The sequence below is a fragment of the Dermacentor andersoni genome, chromosome 10 (genome assembly GCF_023375885.2).
Source record: "Dermacentor andersoni chromosome 10, qqDerAnde1_hic_scaffold, whole genome shotgun sequence".
NCBI lineage: Eukaryota > Metazoa > Arthropoda > Arachnida > Ixodida > Ixodidae > Dermacentor > Dermacentor andersoni.
The window spans coordinates 71,842,445-71,861,986 of NC_092823.1; positions in this window are offsets into that span (position 1 = coordinate 71,842,445).

The following is a 19,542-nucleotide window of genomic DNA, read 5'->3' on the forward strand; positions in this document are numbered from 1 at the left end:
GCGGGCGACGGACGACGAAATAGGTAGGAGCACACACGAGCACAAGCTCTACTAAAAGTTTACTTTTCATGACAGAGGAATTAAGCACACTGGTCAACTTGACAAAGGTAAAGATGCGTGCATGCGTGGCAGAAACAGCCACGTGCGACAATAAAAATATATGAAAAAGCTATGTCATGTAGAATAAACGTGCGTGAAAAACGAGAACTATCGGACAAATCTTTCGAAAAAGCGAAAGATTTGTCCCATCAGTGATACTACCCAACGAGAAATACTCTTTTGAGAACTGCAACTATTTCCCACTAAGGGCAACAGATAACTTGGTTATGCATTTGTTTCGTTTGTGATCAATAAATATTGCTTTTGGAACTCCTCTGGTGTTGCGGTATAGAGCAGAAAGAACGATTATTTAATCACAAAGACCAGAACACAAGAGGACTTATGGAAGTATTATTTATTGATCACGAAGAAATATTCATAAGCAAGATTTCTGTGACCCTTAGTGGGAAAGAGTTGCTGCAGTACTTCTCGTTAATATTGTTACGTGAGGAAAGACACAGAATAAAGAAGCTATATACAGGTTATTTACAGTGAAGCCAGATCGCCAGGCCGACACTCGCTCGCGGCAAAAGGCACAGACCCACTTCGTCATCGTTCTCGCGGCGGCTCGTACCTTAAGCATCACTCGATGATATCCTAATACTACCCCCCGGTGGCAAAAGCGCCCTCACGGTGCTGTTAAATATCCGATGCGCGTGGAGAGTTGTAGGGTTTGAGTCGGGCGACGTGGACAATGTCACTGGCTGTCACAGTGGAGGAAGTAGTGGGCGTGGCTAGAGCGATTTCGTAGGAGACATCGGTTACTTGGCGAAGCACGCGATATGGGCCTGTGTAGCAGGAAAGCAGCGTTTCACAAAGCCCAACTTTACGGGATGGTGACCAAAGCAACACGAGGGTGCCGGGCACAAAATGGACATCACGGTGACGGAGGTCATAGCGTTGCTTCTGTTTGCCTTGAGAGACTTGTAGACGAGTGCGCGAAAGTTGGCGAGCATGGTCAGCATGGGCGATAGCGTCACGCGCTAGTTGAAGCTGTGGTGGACGGAAGCACAGTGTCCAGTGCTAGCGTCGGTTCACGGCCATACAAGAGGTAAAAAGGCAAAAAGCCAGAAGTTTCGAGACGGGAAGAGTTATACGCAAATGTAATGTAAGGAAGAGCCTGGTCCCAGTCACGGTGGTCGTCTGAAACGTATTTGGATAGCATGTCTGTAAGGGTGCGGTTCAAACGCTCAGTGATGCCGTTCGTTTCAGGGTGGTAGGAGGTGGTAAATTTATGCTGTATTGAGCAGGCACGCATGATGTCGTCAATGACTTTGGCTAAGAACGTACGGCCACGGTCTGTTAGCAATTGACGCGGGGCACCATGAACTAAAATGATATCATGCAGCAGGAAGTCCGCAACATCAGTTGCGCAACTGGTCGGAAGAGCGCGGGTTACGGCATAGCGGGTCCCGTTGTCCACCGCGGCTGCAACCCACTTGTTTCCCGATGTAGATTCTGGAAATGGGCCGAGAAGGTCTAAACCGACACGATGGAAGGGTTCAGCGGGGATGTCGGGCGGCTGCAGGAAACCAGCGGGGAGCTGGGAAGGCTTCTTGCGTCGTTGGCAAAGTTCACAAGCGGCGACGTAACGTCGTACGGAACGGGCAAGGCCCGGCCAGAAAAAACGGCGACGTACACGGTCATAGCTTCGAGATACGCCGAGGTGTCCTGCCGTTGGTGCGTCGTGAAGCTCTTCTAGAACGGTTGAGCGGAGGTGTTTAGGTATGACTAAGAAGGAACTCAGAGTCGTCCGAGTGAAGGTTGCGACGGTACAGAGTACCGTCGTCGAGGACGAAGAGGCGTAGAGTGGTATCGGCCGAAAAGTGTTCAAAACGGTCGATGAGTGCTCTGATGTAGGCGTCACGACGTTGCTCGTCGGCGAAATGAAACAGCTAGGATACAGAGAATACGCAGGCAGCACTGGTAATATCGGAGGAGTCAGGATCGTCAACGGGATAACGCGACAAGCTTTCAGTGTCTTGGTGCAGGCGGCCAGACTTGTAGCCCACGGAATAGGAAAATTCTTGTAGCCTCTAAGCCTATTGAACAAGCCGGCCTGTAGGATCCTTTAGCGATGAGAGCCACCAGAGAGCATGATGGTCAGCGACTACGGAAAAAGGGTGACCGTAAAGGTAGGGACGGAACTTCGCAACCGCCCAGACTACAGCAAGGCATTCTCGTTCCGTAATGGAATAGTTGCGCTCCGATGGTGTCAGGAGGCGGCTTGCATAAGCAATAACACGATCCTGGCCACACTGACGCTGGGCTAAGACGGCACCTACGCCATGACCGCTGGCATCTGTACGCAATTCTGTAGGGGCATCAGGGTCGAAGTGGGCGAGAATGGGTGGTGAGGAGAGAAGAGTGATGAGACGAGAGAAGGCGGCGGCTTCTTCAGGGCCCCACAAGAATTGTACGCCTTTTGTCAATAGATTAGTTAGGGGTCTAGCAATTGCCGCAAAATCTTGAATAAAACGACGAAAGTACGAGCATAGCCCGACAAAACTTCGAACGTCTGGGGCTGTCTTCGGAAGCGGAATGTAGCGGACAGCGCGAGTTTTGTCGGGATCAGGCTGTACTCCGGAAGCGTCAACGAGGTGGCCCAGAACAGTAATTTGGCGGCGGCCGAAACGACATTTGGACGAGTTAAGTTGCAGGTTCGCCTTTCGACATACGTCAAGTATAGCTGTTAGGCGCTCAAGGTGAGTGTCGAACGTGGGCGAGAAGACGATGACGTCGTCGAGGTAGCGTAGACAGGTGGACCATTTGAAACCACGGAGCAAGGAGTCCATCATACGCTCAAAGGTGGCAGGGGCGTTGCATAATCCAAACGGCATGACTTTAAATTGGTATAGGCCATCAGGTGTGATCAACGCGGTGTTTTCTCTGTCCATATCGTGAACAGCAATCTGCCAGTATCCAGAACGAACATCAATGGAAGAGAAAAGCTGGAGCCGTGGAGGCAGTCAAGGGCGTCGTCTATACGTGGGAGCGGGTAGACGTCCTTTTAGTAATATTGTTCAGATGGCGGTAGTCTACACAGAAGCGCCACATGCCATCCTTCTTCTTAACCAACACTACAGGTGACGCCCACGGACTGGAAGACGGCTCAATGATGTTTTTGTCGAGCATTTTGTTGACTTCACTTTGAATTACTCCGCCTTCAGACGCAGAAACTCGATATGGTCATCGGTGAATAGGAGTAGCATCCCCAGTAAGAATCCGATGCTTGACCGCGAGCGTCTGGCCTAAAGGGCGATCGTCGAAGTCGAAAATATCTCTGTAGGACGCTAACACTTGGTAAAGGTCTTCAGCCTGCGCAGAAGACAGGTTAGTCGCAATCATTTTCTGTATCTTGGGGTCGGCGGCCGAGGCTGGCATGATGGCTCCCCTAAGCTCGCAAGAAGCATCGGTCGATAATGTTGCCACGTGATGGTCGCCGAGACAATCAACGTTGGCAAGGCAAATACCTTGCGGTAGAATTTGCTATGCCAATCCAAAGTTACAGATAGGTAGGAAAGTGCGGTTCGCCGTAATGGCAAGGATACTGTGAGGCACGGTAACGTCATACTGTAGCGGAATGTCGGGCAGAGGAGTGACGAGGGACTTACCATCAGGGACCTGTGGGGAAGACAAGAGTTCAATATAGGCAATTGATTTTGGCGGCAGGTGAATAAAGCCGGTGGGGCGTAGGCGGCACTGGGGTGCGTCAGAAGGTTCTGTGAGAATCGGCAACTCAAGGCGAAGGGTACCGGTAGAGCAGTCAATAAGAGCAGAATGCGCGGACAGAAAATCGAGGCCGAGAATGAGGTCGTGGGGGCAATGAGCAATCACGGTGAAAAGGACAGGAGTGTGGCGGCCTGCGATGCTGACACGTGCCGTACACATGCCGATGATAGGCACAGTACCGCCATCCGCAACGCGGACGACGCGTGTCGACGCTGGGGTGAGGAGCTTGTTTAGTCGTCGTCGGAAGGCAGCACTCATAATAGAAAGATGTGCACCTGTATCGATGAGTGCCGTGACAGGATAGCTATCAACGTCAGCGTCAAGAAGGTTTTGTTTCGTGTGTAACGTCAGCAGAGGATTTGAGGGCAGAGTGGACAAGGCAGCTTCACCTCCAGAAGCTGCAGTGCCTAGTTTTCCGTCTGGATCCGGGAGGCGATAGGCGACGGAGAGAGGCGACGGGGTTGGGGCGAACGAGACTGATGGCGTCGAGCTGAGGGCGAGCGGCTTTAGCGAAGGTTCGAGGCAGGAGCATCAGCGGCAATGGGGTCATGGCGGGTGGCATAGGGAACAGAAGATCCAAAGGGGCGGGAATGAGCGGCGGTGTATGTCCGAGGAGGTGGTGGCCATCGGTTTCGGCAGTGACGAGCGACGTGGCCGATGTGACAGCAGTGAAAGCAGATCGGCCTGTCATCAGGGGTACGCCATTCGGACGGGTTGCGGCGCGGTGTGGGAGAGAAAGGCTGCCGGGGACGAGGAGGGCTGCTAGAGAACAGGGGAACCGTTGGTATAGACGATGGACACACGGAGTTGAGACCCATGTTCTGAAATTCATTTCCGACGACGGCCTGAATCAGCGCAATCGTGGTTGCTGGTGGATCGGGAGGCGTCGTGGAGAAAGCTGGCAAACAGGCGGCCTCAAGCTCGCGGCGAACAATACAAGTTACATCGTCACAGGGGGTGGTTTGACGCGGTGGACTCTCACATGTGGCCGTAGCGGCAGTGTTGGGGAGCCGCGTGATGTGATGTGTGATACGGCGGCTCTTAGCTTGTTCAAGGCGACGGCATTCTTTGATGATGGCGTCGATAGTCGAGACGTGGCCGAAAACAAGCAAATTGAAAGCATCGTCGGCGATGCCTTTTAGCACATGCGACACTTTCTCTGCCTCAGACATAGTATCGTCAGCTTTGCGACAGAGAGCCAAGACGTCGAGGATGTATGAAACGTACGGCTCTGTAGATGTCTGAACACGAGACGCAAGAGCCTTTCTCGCGGCAGCCTTGCGCCCATTGGGGTCGCCGAACAGGTCCCTCAGCTTTTCTTTGAAACTGTCCCAGCTGTTTATCTCGTCGTCATGCGTTTGGTGCCACAGGCGTGGGGTGCCGCCGAGATAAAAGATGACATTGGCGAGCATGTGCGTTGGGTCCCACCTGTTATTAGCACTGGCGTGTTCGTAGAGCTTGATCCATTCATCAAAGACCTCTCCCTCCAGGCCAGAGAACACACCAGGGTCGCGATGTTGGGCAACCGTGATAATTGGAGCAATCGGACAAGCCGAAGCCGTTGCAGAGGCGGTCTCGTCACCGGGACGCATGGTGACAAGCTCGATGTACCGACCACTCCGGAGTTCCGTGGTGAGGACGGGGATCGCCGACCTCCACCAGATAGTTACGGGTGGAAAGACACAGGAAAGAAGCTATATACAGGTTATTTACACTGGAGCCAGGTCGCGAGGCCGACACTCGCTCGCGGCAAAAGCCACAGACCCACTTCGTCGTCGTTCTCGCGGTGGCTCGTACCTTCAGCATCACTCGATGATATCCTAATATTATCACTTCCAGGAAAAACCTTTCAGTTTCCATGTTTTGGTTACTTTTTGAGGCACATGGTAATTCTACAGGACGTATTTCGGTCCTTTTTTGTTTTGACGGACTGTTTCTGCTGCGCATCCATGGCTTTTTCTTTGTGAAGTTGGCCAGAGTTTTTAAAATCTTTGTCTTCACGAATAAACTTCTAGTGGAAGTTTCCGGATGGAAGTTCCGGTTTCTAGGGAAGTCATCCGGACCACAAGGAGATCAACATCTCGGCAAGTGCTTCCATATCCATCCATAAAACGCCACATTTCGTGCCCGGTACGCCGGCCGCCGCGTTAACCCTAACGCCGGTTGGGCAGCCCGGCATCTCTACCAACTCATCAGGCAGCTATGGAAATAGAAGTGGAGGGGACTGAAATCGCCCCAGAAGAGCTAAACGAGGCAGGATGGCTCGCCGCCCATAAGAACCTACAGCGAAGCAAACCAAGTCTTAACAAATCCAACGCCATACCGCGTACAAGAACTAATTCGGTAGCGCAGACGCCGTCGTCCCGTCCGCGTCGGCGAGTGCCAAAGCCCCCACCACTGCCGGAAGACGACTTCAAAGTGGTTCTCCGACCGCGTGACGGCTTCAATACAGCCAGCTGGAGCTCCGCGCTCATCACCGACAACATCATGAGAACGGCCGCTCTGGAAGCGGCGGCGCAACTAGAAGACACGATCCGAATCAACACCAGCCAAAATATCATTATTGTCAGCACACCAAGAGAGGACAACGCCGTCAAGTACAGCCAGATCAAGGAGCTAAAATTACAAGAGAAGAGATTCAGCATGACTACCTACATTACGGCGCCCGAAAACTCGGCCAAAGGAATCATCCATGGGATTCCGGACTACGACACAGAAGGAGATATTATTAGAAGTTTGGTGCGTAATACCCCCCGGGTCCTGCACGCCAGGCGCATGGGCAAGACGTCCTCAGTTATCATCGTTTTTCAAGGTGAAGAAGTACCACACTACGTCAACTACCGGAATACTACGTACCGATGCCTTCTGTACAAGAAGAAGATCGAAGTGTGTGGAATCTGCCGAAAAGTCGGCCACCGGGACGATGTGTGCCCCACCCCGAACGATAAATGTTGTATTCGGTGCGGCAAGCAAAACCCGTCAACGGACCATGACTATGAACTAGTATGCGCTATCTGCAATAGCAACCATCTCTCCGGCTCAAAGCAATGCAAGAAACTTTTCCAAATCCCCTGCATCATCCGGCAACGACAGTGGAAGAAACTCTCGGTGGAAGAACAGAACCACCCCAACGAGGGCAGGCGAAGTAGATCGCGAGAACGCCGATCGACGCAGAACAGCCAAAAAACCAGTGCAAGCTTTTTTCCCGGAGGATCGAGCAGTAGGAGCCGATCTCGATCTTACCCGAGACTAAGCTCAACTCTGAGTGCCACGGACTCCGACGGGACGTCGCGAAACCGGTCGAGTTCCGGGAGACGAACGACCCCGACCAACAGCGGTCCACAGGTGAGCTGGGCTAACATGGTCTCTTCTCCCAATGCTCAGTATTCTAAGATTCAGGCTCTCGAGGCAGAACTCCAACAAATGAGGCAGTTAATAGAACAACAGAGAACCGAAATCACTAAGCAGCGTGCAGAAATCACCCGACTACAAAAAAGACAACAGGAGCGCAGTCAGACGCCGCGCTCAACCCCACCATCTAATCCCTCACACAACACCACAGCACCACCACAGAAACGTAAGGCAGAAGATCGTACAGACAACTCTTCAGACATATCCCCAAGATTCGAGAAACTAGAACATATGATTACTGAACTTGCCAACCAGATGCTTCAGCAACATGCTTCAGCAACATGTGCCCACTTGCAATAAATAAGCGCACGTCTGGACGCTCTGGAAACCAGAACCACCAACCTAGAGTCTCGGGTAGCCGCGACCGAAGCCAAAGTACTTCGCTGGGAGTCGAGATTAACATAACATCCACGGCCTCCGGCTCCCTTAAGGGCGTGGCATCTAAACCCTATGACCGTCCATCCCTGTCCGAAATCTCCAAACCGATCGCTGAACCCCCGCCACCTCAAAATGGCTCACACTCCTAACTACAAGATCTGGCAGCGGAACTGCCGTGGGTTTCGCCGCAAACGGGGAAGCCTTCAGCAGTTCCTTGGGGGTAAGGCGGCCCCGGATATCATTGCCCTTCAGGAGACGGGAGGCCACGCAAAATTGGCAGGGTACAAATCCTATACTGCTTCTGCGTCGGATTCCACCACCGCTATTCTAGTTCACAGAAATCTAACAGCCAATAAACATGATATTGAAGAAGTCGACATAGACCACGTCTTTATTGAACTCATCCCTAAACGTAAGGAGGATGAAAGCATATTCATTCTTAATGTCTATAGTAGCCCAAAGTGCCGGCGTCACAAGTTCGGAACTCTAATTAGGAAGGCTCTCAGAATCTCCCAACAAAAGGCCATATTATTATTAGGTGACTTTAACGCTCCCCACACTGCATGGGGATACCGCACAGAGGTAGTCAAAGGTCGTAATCTATGGCTAGAAGCCCAACAACAGGGACTGACTCTCATCACAGACCCCCAGACACCCACCCGTATCGGGAATAGTGTCAGTGTTTACACCACACCCGACCTAACTTTCATCAAAAACATAGGCAACTATGATTGGACTAATACCGGGGAAAGCCTCGGTAGCGATCATTATATCATAGAAATCCACATTCAGGCGGGTCCACCCCGCATGAAGGCCAAACGAGTTTCGCTCACGGAATGGGACCGCTTCCGCCAGATTCGGAAGACAACCGCCACTGAGCATATCAACGATCTCGAGGCCTGGATCGGGGATCTCAGAGATGGCGTGAAACGCACCACGAGGGAAATCCCTGAAGATGATGGTTTGGTCGAGGTGGATAGCCGCCTCCTACACTTGTGGGAAGCCAAAAAGAGCATGCAAACCCGCTGGAAAAAGAATAAACTAAACCGTACACTCCGCTTGCGCATTGCGCCAATCAACATAGAAATCGAGGAATACGCTAACCAATTAACCAAAAACCAATGGGAAAAGGGATGCGATAGCATGCAGGGACAACTCGGTCTAGCCAAAACGTGGAATCTCCTCCGATATCTTATGGACCCGGATAAGAGTAAATCCGAGCAGAGGAAATGCCTGAATAAGATCACTCACCAATACCAGGGCACGAACGACGAGCTCCTAACAGAGCTCAAAACCCGGTACATAGGCACAGATGCACAAATCCCCCAGAAGCCATACACTGGTCCGGAGAATCTTAACCTCGACGCACCCATCCTAGAGGCTGAAGTACGAGCCGTCTTGCTGAAACTCCGAACTAAATCTGCACCAGGCCCCGATGGAATAACAAATAAGACCCCCCGGAATCTAGATGACGTATCTATCACTGCCTTAACAGAGCACTTCAACCGCTGTTGGGAAACAGGTTCTATCCCCTCGCAATGGAAGCATGCACAAATAATATTCATACCTAAACATGGTAAGTGACTACAGCTCGAGAACTTACGCCCGATCTCTCTGACCTCATGCGTAGGAAAACTCATGGAGCACGTTATACTTAACCGCCTCCACAATTTTGCGGAGGACAATAACGTATTTCCGAACTCCATAATTGGCTTTCGTCCAAAACTTTCCACGCAAGACATCATGCTTCAGCTTAAACATCAAGTTCTGGACCACATACCCAAGAATGGGACCCGAGCTGTCCTGGGCCTTGATCTTACAAAGGCCTTTGACAACGTAGCCCATCAGGCTATACTAGAGAATCTGCAGTACCTAGGTGTGGGCCAGAGGACCTACAACTACATCAAAGATTTGCTCAACCACCGCACAGCGGAACTAAGAATAGGGGAACTACAATCGGACAAGATCCCTCCTGGAAGTCGTGGCACACCGCAGGGATCAGTCTTATCCCCCTTCCTCTTTAATTTAGCGATGATCCGATTACCAGAACAACTTAATCAGATTCCAGATCTACACTACAGTCTGTATGCCGACGACATCTCCCTGCGGGTGGTTAAAGGTAGCGGTGGACATATAGAAACCACGCTGCAAGAAGCTGTACACACGGTTGAAAAGTACGTTACCGACAAAGGCCTCGCCTGCTCACAGAAAAAATCAAAACTCTTCCTACTCAGAGCCCCTACAAACCGCAAATCCGACACTGCGCCATCCCCAGAAATGACTGTGCGAGCCGGAGGAGGCGCGATCCCGGTGGTGACCACCATCCGTGTACTAGGCCTCTTCATGCAAGCTCACGGGCGCAACGGCAACACAATTCATAAACTGGAAGCATGCGTTCAGCCGACGATGCGACTCATTTCACGAATTGCCAACCGACACTCTGGCATGAGAGAAGCCAACCTCATAAGGTTGGTACAAGCCTTCGTTCTCAGCCGCATCACCTACATCACCCCGTACCTCTGCCTCAAAGCGGCCGAGAGAAAGAAAATAGAGGGAATTATCCGGAGGGCCTATAAACAGGCTCTTGGGCTACCTATAAGAACGGCCGACGCTAAATTGCTAGCCCTAGGTGTGCACAACACCCTCGATGAACTTGTAGAAGCGCACCTTATATCTCAATACGAAAGGCTAGCTCAGAGTGCCGCCGGGCGAAACATCCTCCAGAATCTCGGCATCAACTACGAGTCGATGCAAAGCATTAAAGTAGACATTCCTCGCGATCAGAGGCGCCATCTCAAAATTAATCCACTCCCTAAAAACATGCACCCAGAATTCCACAAGGAAAGGAGGGCCGAGCGGTCCAAAGCTTTACATCACAAATTCCACGCCTTGAAAGACGTAGTCTATGTCGACGCAGCAGAATACATAGAACGCAACTGTATGTCCCTTGTAGTGGTGGACTCCTCAGGTCAAATACGCGCTGGTGGTTCAATTCGCACCAGAAGCTCCGAAACAGCGGAAGAGGCGGCTATCGCTTTGGCAATAGCCTCCACACATTGTCATTACAGTATTAGCGATTCCAGAGCAGCAGTACGCAATTTTGCGAAAGGTCGGGTCTCGGCTCCCGTAAAACACATAATAGACACCAATCAACACCCACGACCAATCCAGATCATTTGGGCACCAGCACACTCCTCCCTACCCGGCAACGATGCCACCCACACCGCCGTTCGAGGACTTGCCAACCGAGCACCCGGACGGCTCACGCTAGGATCAGAGAGGGATCGCATGGTCAGCTACCAGGAAATAACTCAGCACTACAGGTTAGCCAGGGCAGTGTACCCGCCAGCACACAAATCGCTTAACAAGCGACAAGAAGTAGCTTGGAGACGACTGCAGACGAACACTTACCCCAACCCCGTAGCCTATCACTACTACTACCTGGACCAATACCCTAATACATGTAAGCATTGTAAGCAAAAAGCGGATCTATTCCATATTATGTGGTCGTGCCCAGCAGAAAATCACACAAATCACGGAATAAGTAATACTGAGCAGTGGGAGGCCGTGTTGCTCAGCTCCGACCCTGACCTGCAGGCCAAGGGTCAACAGGGTCATCCGTCAATACCTTGTTTTCAAATAAAGTCTTTACTCACTCTGCGCTGTTTACTTCAGGAAGAACGCTATAGCGTCTTATCTTCTTTGTATTTAACACTGAGTACATTTTTCTAGTTCAACTTCAAGGAGTCCCCTGAGGAAGCCAATAAGAGTGATGGTAACTTCCTTTGTGTGTAAGATTTATAAATTTCATCCATTCAAGGTATGATATGGCACATGCCTGATTGTAGGCTGCAAGCATTCGTAGTAAGATGTACGTTTCGGTTCTCATGACGATTCTTTGTACTGTGCTGCATTCCCCGGGCACATGAAACTTTTTTATGTTCTAAGTGCATGCGTCCTTTTTCTATTTGTTGGAGCGAAAACTTTGAGCTTAAATAGGCATATATATCACTTTCCTTGTAATTTTTTTCAACACGGGTGCTGTATCTCCCTCTATGTTTCAGTTACTGCTTTGTCCCAATTTTTATGCAACCTTTATGTAGTTTATGGAGCAAAACTCTGGTGCTATTTTAATAACGTCTTACCTGCGAAATTAAGGTAATTGGTGTTTTGTATATGCATTTATTTGCGTTTTTCACTGTCTCACCAATATAGCTGTCGAGTCATTGGAACCTTTTGTCATCCTTTATGACTATTTCTTGGGTACTTGATAATAAAAGTGCAGGTTTTCATTTATTTGGCTGTTTGGAATTGTGTTAACCGTGTGTTACTACCAATTTTCTGTGCTAAATAATTATCTTTTCTCTTATCGTTCAAGGTATTAGCCTTGGCATATCTCTTTATTGACTGAGGTACCACTTAGTTGCTGGGTATAGGGAAAAAGGCCCCAAAAAGTGCTCTAATTAGCTTTGTGCAAGTCCAGAAAAATTACCTGAAGATCCGCTCACTAAATTGAGGAAATACCAGCAACAATCTCTTCTGTACGCCAAATTAACATAATCAAATGGTGTACTGTTTGTTCTTGACTTGTTCCAGGGAGATAAGCTGCATTCATTGCACAAAATTTTACAAGTTTATTTCTGAAGTAAGCAATCCTCGCTTGTCAGAAACATGATTCAGGTGTTCACCATGCCCGACAACTTTCTAAATGATATCTCGTCAAATAATAGCTAAGTTGGGTGATGTTATTTAGAAAGTAATTGGGAAACATGTAAATATATATCTATATCTCAAAGACAAAGCTCAGGCAAGTCTACTTTGGAACTTCATTAAATTTTAATCGCGGTGAAAGACGTGCGCTAAAGCTTGTATATATTTACGTGAAGTCATTTGTTTCAAGTCTGGTATTTTTCCTTCTCACAGTCAGCCGTAGCTCTTCCTGTGATGTGTTAGTGTGCGAAACAATTAAATGTAACATATTCAGATGTATTTTGTGTATTGACACACAAGATGCTTCATGTGTTCATATATTCAAAGTTGGTTGTTACAAGGGTGCGCTAAGCCCTGCCTTTTGAGTCGCTTTGCGTTCTAGTCATATTCGAATGCGAAGACCACAATGATCGCTTTGATTGAATTCATATGTATATGTTTTTTCAGATGTATTTACACTGCTACTGCTGTAGGTACTAGCCTATGTCTCCAGGTTCGATGTAGTGGTGCGTTATGTACTGTAATAATGTTTCGCGTGCACAATTCTTTAGTGTAAATAAAGGTACTTCAAGTTGATCAGTCTCTGCTTTAATTTTGTTTGTGTTTGGGAAAGTCATGAGCAGGCACCGGGGCATGCAAATGTTAACAGCAAATCAATTTCAATATATGAATAAAAATCCACTAGCCCAACGAAACGTCAATCATATTTCAATGGCGACTTCTGAAATCTCAATGCCATCTCAACTGTGCCACAATGTGCTTTTCAGTGCTGTGGCAATAATAACTAAACAACAGGTCACCAGAACTGCCACAAAGTCAGTTCAACGCGGAATCAATAGTAACTCAACAACCTTTCAACAAAACAAACATTACGGGCCGTCTAAGCACAATGAACTTTCAATGGTAACGATTATTCAATATTGAGGTACCCAATAGTGTTTCAATTAAATTTCAGTGGCCAATATTCAAGAGTCGGCAACACTCCCCCCAAGAATTCTCCAACAAACTCTCAACAGTTCCTCAATAAAAAAGTCAACATTGACCAACTATATTTCAATGCCTTCTTAATAACTTTTTTTGTACGGGTTCCGACCAGTTGCGCAACTGACCTTGCGAACTTCCTTCTACATGATATCATTTTGATACATGGTGCTCCACGTCAATTGCTAACATACCGTGGCCGTACGTTTTTGGCGAAAGTTACTGACGACATCATGCGGGCCTGCTCCATTCAGCTTAAGTTTACTACCTCCAACCACCCTCAAACGAACGGCCTCACTGAGCGTTTGAACCGCACCCTTACATACATTCTATCCAAATACGTTTCAGACGACCACCGTGACTGGGACCTGGCTCTACCCTATATTACCTTTGCATACAACTCTTCCCGTCTCGAAACTGCCGGCATTTCCCCGTTTTACCTCTTTATGGCCGCGAACCGACGCTACTGCTAGACACCGTGCACCACAGCTTCAAGTAGCGCTTATGTCCGTGATGCGATCGCCTGTGCTGACCGTGCTCGTCAACTTGCGCGCGTTCGTCTACAAGTCTCTCAAAACAAACAGAAGTGACGCTACGACCTCCGTCACCGTGATATCAATTTTGCCCCGGCACCCTTGTGTTCCTTTCGTCACCATCGCGTAAACGGCCTTTGTGAGAAACTGCTTTTCTGTTATACCGGCCCATATCGCGTGCTCCGCCAAGTGACCGATGTCACCTATGAAATTGTTCTAGTGATGCCCACTGCGTCCTCCGGTGTGACAACCAGTGACATTGTCCACGTCACCCACTCAAGCCCTACAACTCTCCACGTGCCTTGGATATTGACCAGCACCGTGATGGCGCTTTTGCCGCCATGGGGTAGTATTACGATAATATCAGTAGATACCCGAGAGACGAGCCGCAGCGAGAACGACGACGAAGTGGGCCTGTGCCCTTGGAGCGAGAAAATGCCGGCCTGGCGTTCTGGCTCCAGTCCAGTGTAAATAGCCTCTTCCGTCTGTGTCTTTCTACACGTAACTATATATATATATATATATATATATATATATATAAATATATATATATATATTCCTCCTACACGCGACTCACATCGCATACTTAACAGTTCAAGAGATTACCACCCAGCTTCGCGACCTGCTCCTCCACCCACCTGCCACAGACCCTTTAGAAATCCTAACGATCGAACTCGTCAAACGCACGTCAACACAGGAACAGTGACGGCTACACCAGTTTCTTCAACCTTAAAATATCGGGGACGGAATACCTTCGCAGCTCCTGCGTGGTGTTCCACTTCTGCTTGGAGACAAATCAAGCACCTTTGTTCATGATTTTATTCAAATATTGTGCCTACATGTTACGCCCACATGCATCGGCATAGTTATGGCTACCGAAACCGATTTGCACGTGTCCGAAATGGCCCAAATTTCCGACTCCATCATGGACGGATCAAACTCCCCGGTTTTAGTAGCGGAAGTATGGCTGAATAAAATACCTGGCTAACTCTGGTGCCTGGTGACCACAAATTTTAAGTTTAGGCGAGCCCGCTCAATCAGGCGGGAGCCTGATTCCACGATTCCACGTCTCCTAAACGGTCATGGTGCTGGATGTGTCGTCGTTGTCTATTGTGACTGGACCGATGTGGAACGTAGTTATGCGCTTCAGGGTTCTCGTTCTAGCGAGGAAGTCATGAATTGTATGAATGGCGCAGCGCTCGTGGCAGCTGTGCGAAACGCACGCGTCGAGTACAACTGACCTGGTCGGGTGGGAATGCGACAGCAGAAGTTACTAAAGCGTTAAATTTCAATGAGCCTCTCTTCTGACAGTCGACGGAGAACATATCTTAACTGCCGTTTATAAGCAATAGAATGCGTTTAGGTGCACGACTGAGTATTTTGAAGGGACGATCATACGGAGGCCATCAGGCAAGACTCACAGCGTCGTGGCACTTAGAACGCTCATTCAATGCTCAAGGCAAGAGTTGCCGTATTTACGACGTGAAGAGCGTCGTTTTTTGGGGGGAGGGACAGCAGTAGGCTTAGCGTTCCGTACACAGTAGACATAGTCGGAAACGCAACATGTATGGTGAGCGAGTCGCCGCAGAATTCCCAGGGACTGGTAGAGTCGTGCCGAGCGTAAGCTCGGCGGCGCATGTGGAATAGTCACTGCGAAGGCTGGTGTGGATGTCAAGAAGAACGAAAGGAATCACATTGATTCATAATGAAGGAAAAAAACGAGGCCATGGGTTAAACGTTCATTTGGCGATGAAAGTTTCCGATGACTCAATTGGACACCGGGGGTAAGAGAAATTGTTGATGTGGTTGACCCAAAGTATCCGAGATAGATTGTCGAACAATATTGAGTCGGATTGGTGACCAGCGTCTTTCGTAATGGTGGAAGGGAACACATAGCGGCTAATACAGAGTGTGATGACTGCTCAATATATCGACTCCGCCGTTATGTACAGGAGCGGTATCGCTTGAGGACATTAGCTGAACCTCTCAATGGAGGGTATAATGTAGCGATGGTTCCCGCAGGGACGAAGGGCTCCAATAATATTTACGTGACGGTGACGGAAGAAGGTTCCTCGTACGAGAAGGCGCCAAGAGGAGTCGCAGTGCGGTGATTCACTTTACAGTGTTGGCAATTGAGGCACGTGCGTGACCAGCAACAAACGTATGCGTTGATACTTGGCCACTCATAATGAGAAGTAACAAGTTGTGCTGTTGCGCGAATGCGAGGATGAGCTAAAGAATGGAGGGCATCAAAAACGGCACGGCGGTATGAAAGAGGAATGTAAGCACAAGGTCGTCCGGACGACGTATCAAAAACAAGGGGCACATCGTAGTGAGGTGCAGGATATCTTGCCAACACCAGAGAAGTACCGCTAGGGCTTAGCAGGTGGAGCTCGGCGTCGACACTCTCACGGTGCCAGGGCCACGAAGTATATGACCGGTCCCCAATGAACCGTTGTATGGCTGGCAGCGTGAGAAAGTGTTTGTGCAACAGCGTTGGACTTGCCGCAGAGTTTAAAAATCTTGCTCTTGACTTGAGAAATGCAAGTAAGTTGTCTGATTCACGCGAAGTATATGAGGTGCTACTTGACGCTAGAACGGAAGTGAGTGATATACGGTCGGTAACACATAAAAATGAGCGTCCCCTGAGAAAATGATACAGACGATTCACAGCAAAATAGACCATGATCAGCTCTCGGCCGTGCATGCTGTAGCGGCGCTCAGGAGGCGCATGCTTATTCGAAAAGAAGATCATGGGCTGCCAACACCAGCAACAAATTGTGGCAAGGCTTCACCAACAGCGGTTTTAGATGCGTGAACCATGACAGGTTTGGGGTGGACGCGGAGCATCGCGCCGGCAATGGCTCCTTTGATGCATTTAAACGCGCGGACGGTGCTGCCATTCCAGGCTACGGGTGTGTTCGGTGTCCTGATTCCAGAGAGAACGTCGTGTAGAGGTTGTAGTATATTGACTCGTGTACTTACTTATCTTTATCAAGCGACCACGTTTCGCCTCTTAACAAGTGTTATGGCACAGCACAGTTCGCGCCTGCATCCATCTGAAGTTTCTGGAAAGATATCGATGCTTCTATTCGCTGTCTGTTGTCGCCGAATCTTATGTCATCTGATTTCATCGCGTGCCGCGAATGGTGTAGAACTTTGTGGAAGGTTTGCGGGTCGCAACAATTAGTCTGGAACATTCGACGACTGTTGTATAAAAGCCGACGCGCTTGACCCGCTGATCAGATTTTCGACCATCGCCGACTGTGTTCGCCGCTATCCTTGTGCTATAAGTGTAGCCGCTATTGTGGGCAGAGGTTCGCCCAATACATTTTAGTTTAGTCGTTCACAGTATTGCTACTGCGTTCTTCAACGTTACCACCACGTGACATCTGGTGGAGGTGGTAGTGCGTTCATGTACCCAACGCCCCCGCAATACCGCGATGCAAGCCCGAAGCCCGAGGACAAAACCAACATCGTCCAAGACCAGCGTGCTAGCCGCAGACTGCAAGGACTGACTCCAGAGCACGGAATTCTTAGTCGATAAAGAAGACGGTGGTCTAAACAACAACCCCAATCGCTGCCCCAGCGTCCCCCGTTATCCTACAACAACCTCGGGACCCGCCGACCTTCCATGGAGCAGCGACTGAAGACCCGGAATCCTGGCTGGAGACCTACGAACGAATCGCGACTTTTAACAACTGGGATTCCGACGACAAACTGCGGCATGTATACTTTGCTTTAGAAGATGCCGCCAGAACGTGGTTTGAGAACCGGGAGTAGACCTTGACGACATGCGACGTCTTCCGTAGCGGCTTCTTGCGCACCTTTACGAGCGTCGTGCGCAAGGAAAGGGCCGAAGCCATGCTGGACGCCCGACTGCAGCTACCTAACGAGAACGTTGCCATCTTCACGGAAGAAATGAACCGCCTGTTCCGCCACGCCGACCCGGATATGCCCGAGGAGAAGAAAGTCCGCCTTCTCATGCTTGGTGTGAAGGAAGAACTTTTCGGCGCAATGATACAAAGCCCACCGATGACCGATGGAAGTCCTCCGTCTGCTGCTGCTGCTGCTGCTAAACGAACTGCCAGAGCAGAGGCCCAGCGCCGTCGCCGTCAGAATCCAGAGGTGCGTGCCGCCGAAGCAGAAGCTTACCGTCGCCGCCGTCGAGATGATCCAGGAGTACGCGTCGCCGAAGCAGAGGCTAAGCGCCGCCGCCGAGAAGACCCTGCCGTTCGCGCCGCCGAAGCGGAGGCTCATCGCCGCCGTCGAGAGCAACCAGCAGTAAGCGAGGCTGAAGCAGAAGCACAAAGCTTCCTTCATGACTGTCAAGAACTGTTAGTGGAGTCTTTGTTAAAGGAATACGTGTGAAAAATAAAAAAAAAATTCTGTGACAGCGCATACATGTGTTGCTCGATTTCTTTGCCTCAATCTATCGAAAAGGTGAAACAGCTTATTTGCTGCGCTCAAATTTCGCATTAGGAAGTAACGTAATCGTCGGTAATTTTTTACCTGTACAATAGGTGACGCCGATGGACTACATGACGGTTCAATAACGCTGTTGGCAAGCATTCTGCGAACTTCGGCGTGCATAACTTGACGCTCAGCAGGTGATAATCGATACGGGCAGCGATAAGTAGGAGGGGCATCAGCGGCATTAATGATAGGTTTAACATCTGTAGTTTAGGCGAAAGGACGATTGTTAAAGTAAAAAATATCGCGGTAGTAAAATAGGATGCGGTAGAGCTGACGAGCGTGCTCGGAGGGCATGTCGGGCGAAATCATTTTCTGTAAGTCGGCGATGGTAGAAGTTGCCGAATGTGATGGTAGAGGAGGATCGGCTGAATTGTCATCTACTGCAATATATGCTACTGAGTTATCCTCTAATGAGCAAAGCTGGGTCAGACACATACCGCGTGACAGCACTTGTGTCGTCAAGCCAAAATTGACCACGGGCAGGCAGATGTAATGCGCCGTAATAGACAAAACTTTATGAGGTACTGTGATCCCGTGTGTAAGGAGGACGTCTTGCATAGGAGCCGCGTAGTGATCGTCGGGCACTGTTGGGGATGACACTAAGTCAACGTAAGTCAGTGCCGAAGGTGGTAAGCGAACGAAGTCGACGGAACTGAGGCGACTGGGTTGGGGTTCAGCGGTACCCAGAGCAAGCAGCTCAAGTCTAAGCCGAGGATGGTGTAGTGGGGTCAACGGGCGATGACTGAATAGCACGATAGTGGAGCGACCGGCGAAGGAGACGCGGGCGGCACAGATACCAATTACGGGTGCTGTTCCACCATCGGGGACACGGAGAACAGGCGTCGTGGCGGGCGTGATTATTTACTTTAGCCGGTTGCGAAGGTCAGCGCTCATTACCGACACATTCGCCCCATTCTCTATATGAGAAGACACAGAAACACCGTCGACTTGCACGTCAAGAATGTTCAGACGAGTGGGCAACGTCAGTAGAGGTTTTGGCGGCGTAGGGAGCGAAGCAGCGTCACCTCGAGGCGCTGAATCGTCATGTTTTCCGGCTGGCAGTGGCGAATAGGAGTGACGGGGCTGGGGAGAGCGAGATTGTCGGCGTTGGGGAGAAGGCGAACAAGAATAGGGGCCGTTCGGCGCAGGAGATATGAGTGGCGGCATTATCGCAGCGTGCGCCATAGGGACGAGAAGGGCCATGGGGGATCAGAGTAGGCAG